Here is a 4150-nt window from a genome sequence, read left to right as displayed (position 1 = left end):
TCTTCACCTGGGTCATGCAGCTCAACACACCTAAAAGGTGAGTGTATCAGTTGGTGGCCATATAATATGTGCACTTCTATATGTTATGTTGTCATGTTCATTATTTGTTTTGCACATGTTCTTTAAATAGGATTACTTAGTGTCAGTGAAAATTAAGTGTAAGGCAACATGTATTGTGTTAGTGATGTTAACTATCATGTAGGAGTTCTGAGTTTACAGCAAGTTTTCATTCATTCATATTTCATACTGAGTCCAAACATTATTCGTAAGTCAAGGTAGTTTTTAATGTGAGGTTATAAAACGTATGGAAACATGTTAGTTGTTACTTATGACACAGTATAATTACATAGTAACACAGCAGAGATTAACATGCCATTTAATAATGTGTACATTTATTTTTAGAACATGATGATGAAGATGATGATGATGATGCCACCGCCATAGACACAGAAATACAATCAAGTGAGCATGAAGAGGTTCCAATTGAAACAGTTTTACCGCCAAATCGTCCATCAACTACCACATACGATGCAATTGTAGCTTCTGAGGGAAAAATTGTGGAAGCAGAAAATCGTCGCCATTCTGATCTGATGACAGTGCTGGAAAGGATGATTGCACTGCAGGAAGAAACGATATCACAATTGGCACATCTCCACAGAGTCTTCATTGAAGTGCCTAAACAGTTGCAAAAAATCAACACCTCATTCGAAGCATTAGTTGTTCAGCAAACCCAAGCAAATTACTTGAGAATGACTACTGTACCACATTTAAACTTCAACACCTCACAGGCAGGATCTTTACATGCTGGTAATTTTTCACCACATGCATCTGATCTTCATTCCCCAGGTCCGAATGTTACCGGTCAAGTAGCAGACATTGCTGTGCAGGTTCCTGACGACATCCTACCGCTGCCATCTGTACAAAATCAGGAGCTGACACCTACAAAGGAGGCGACAAAAACAAAACAGCACAAGCAGTTACTACTGACCACTTTTTGGACACAAACAAAAAAAGACACACTTGAAACAGACCAACCATCACTTGTGCAGTGTCTACCAACTTGCTCACATGTGTCAGTGGGCACAAGTCCTGTCGGTGAGTCACTGGCCAAAAGCCCTGTTGGTGAACAGTCACTGCCCACAAGCCCTGTAGGTGAGTCACTGCCCAAAAGCCCTGTAGGTGAGTCACTGCCCAAAAGCCCTGTCGGTGAACAGTCACTGCCCAAAAGCCCTGTAGGTGAGTCACTGCCCAAAAGCCCTGTAGGTGAGTCACTGCCCAAAAGCCCTGTAGGTGAGTCACTGGCCACAAGCCCTGGCCGTGAAGTGCCAGAGGCCACTCAAAGTGGCTCTGTTGTGGCTAAAGTTGTTGCAAAACGAAAAAGGAAAATACAAGAGACAACAAGCAGGCCTGTTACTCGCTCTCAAAAGGAACAAAAAAAATAAATGTTATAATTCACTAAATATGTCTTTGGCCTTGTTTTGTTGACTTCAGATTATCTAATTAATATTGTATGTATGCTGAAGACTGTGTTGTTTCCAAACTTTCAAGTATGTGTTTGTACACGTGAAGTTTTGGAAATGTTAACAGTCCTAATTAATGAATAGTGTTATTAATATTGATGTATGAATCGTGTATTCAGTAATGGTCCACCAGGAGCCAGTTGCTAAGTTTAGAGAAGCTGCCATTGACTTTGCAGCAAAACATTGCATTTGGGTGTGTTACTTGATGTAATCATTGCATGTGCATATTATCCACATGCAATTAAAAACACACCTATTTAACTGCAAACATCTTTCTTGTACGTGTACAGCAGGATTTTGTGTTAAATATTACTTACCTTTGCTGGCCATTGTAATGTTGTCCTTTAATCATTTATGTGTTCTTGTTTCAAGAACATCTCTGAATTTATACTAATATATATGTAGTATGTATGGATATATGCACACACACACACACACACACACACACACACACACACACACACACACACACACACACACACACACACACACACACACACACACACACACACACACACACACACACACACACACACACACACACACACACACACACAGACACACAGTGTGTGTGTGTGTGTGTGTGTGTGTGTGTGTGTGTGTGTGTGTGTGTGTGTGTGTGTGTGTGTGTGTGTGTGTGTGTGTGTGTGTGTGTATGTATGTATATATAGTACTATCTAAACTGGTATAGATGTATTTACAAAAAACATACACTTCATGCTTACTTGTGTAAACACAGTATTTTAATAATACAGGCCTAATGTTTGTGAACTATACTACCTGTGAGCCTATAACAATATTGGCCTAAAACAAATGTTTATTACTTAATTCACTCATGTTTATCACCATTTAAATAGGTTTCATACAAGGGATACTTACTGGCATCAATATGTTGTGTGTACTCCTGTATTATATATATATATATATATATATATATATATATATATATATATATATATATATATATATATATATTATTGGTTTTAACACTACAGCCCTTCTAAATAAAAATAAAACATTTTTTGATGGTAAATCACATTTACCATACAGGTCAATGCAATAGGCCATACAAGTGTAAGCCTCTATTATGTTAACCTTTAAATAAATCACAGCAATATAAAAATCCCTCTTTACATATAAGCCCTTAAAAGTTGTAATATACACACACACACACACATTTAAAGTTTGGTTTTACAGACATATTGTTATATATATATATATATATATTTATGAGAGAGAGATATATATACATATAGACACTTAGTTAAAATGATGCAGACAGGGAGTTAACCAGACTTTCAAATACACACAGAAATGTATGAGGAAAAAAAACATTTACTTTAGCAGGTGTGTGTGTGTATTTCATTATATGGCTGTGTAAGCACTTTTTCCAGACAGTGCTCTATGTTATTTTTTCTGAAAGCACAATGTGACTTAATTAAAAGTCTACCAATGTTGTGAGAAACGAGATAAAAAATGATACATGTTTGTCAGACAAACGGCTATCACAAACCACAAACGTTAAACCAATTAATTCAACACATCCAATTGGTGGATCAAAAAAAGGAGTAAAAGTTGATACTTTTTATGACCTTGAAAAGGAAACCCAGCAAATTGTTAGGCATTGACTAGTTTCATTCTTATGAGCAAAGAACAGAGAGCTGCAGACATCTTTTGTGTTAATCTGCAATGGCTGATGAATTGTTAAAGAATATGAATCCGCACAGAGGGTATAAATTCATGATAGCAGAAGCTATTTTGTCGACATCAGGACACAAAGCGAACACCGGTCAAATCTATGATTTGATTAGAGCCAAGTATCCTTATTACCAAGAACCTGGGCATGCTCGCAATTTTAAATCCTCAGTAAGATTCACTTTATCAACTAATGAGTGTTTTGAACGTGTGCAGGATAAGCTAGAAGACAGGTATGGTTTCTGGAAGATTGCCAAGGATAAACATTTCACCGTGAAAGAGGGCACACATATTGTGCTTAATGGCATATTTATTCCTAATGGATCCGCTACTACTGTTCCGTGTGAATCGATACCTGCTGCAATATCTGCACCCTCCATTCCTGAAACCCACATTGTACAAGAACATAACTACTATGATTATGTACCAAGCCTTTCAGCTGAAAATGCATTGGAATGGGTACCCGAAGAAATGAACCTACCTCCGGACCAATTGTTTGAAGAAAGCAGTGGCGATTCCTATGAGCGCTTCATGGAGGAGATGTGTGTCATACTGGATTCAGCGTTTGGGTCAAGCGTGGATGCAAATGCCTTGCTTTTCTGGAGCGACCAGTTGCAGGCAGACGAAGAGTTAATTCTAGAAGAATGGTAAATATAACAATCGTTATGCGTTGACTCTGCGTTTATTTTATTTTTTTTTTGTAACCACCATTTTCACTTTCAATGCATGGATACAGCGTAACATTGCAGACTGCATAACATGTATCGATCGCAAACAAATTGTTTTCTATTACAATATAGTTGAACCTGAAAGAGTAGTACACATTGCTGACGGAATAAATATAGGTACTTTCCTATCCCTTTAAACATATTAGCAACATTTTATCATAACTCTAACACATACCTGTTTTGTTATCATGCAACATCTACAAAATA

The 4150-nt window shown here is 37.3% G+C and overlaps 1 long non-coding RNA gene across 1 annotated transcript; it reads right to left on the bottom strand.

The window, feature by feature from the left end:
• Positions 1-259: 259 nt before the first annotated feature.
• Positions 260-3882, bottom strand: LOC142470658 (uncharacterized). The gene is made up of 2 exons (XR_012789303.1): positions 3697-3882; positions 260-939 (listed from the first exon to the last, which is right to left on the bottom strand). It is a non-coding gene; the product is annotated as an uncharacterized LOC142470658 (long non-coding RNA).
• Between the last annotated feature and the right edge of the window lie 268 nt (positions 3883-4150).

This window comes from Ascaphus truei, chromosome 1, assembly GCF_040206685.1.
Source record: "Ascaphus truei isolate aAscTru1 chromosome 1, aAscTru1.hap1, whole genome shotgun sequence".
Lineage (NCBI taxonomy): Eukaryota > Metazoa > Chordata > Amphibia > Anura > Ascaphidae > Ascaphus > Ascaphus truei.
This window is presented reverse-complemented; position numbering and strand designations above follow the sequence as displayed.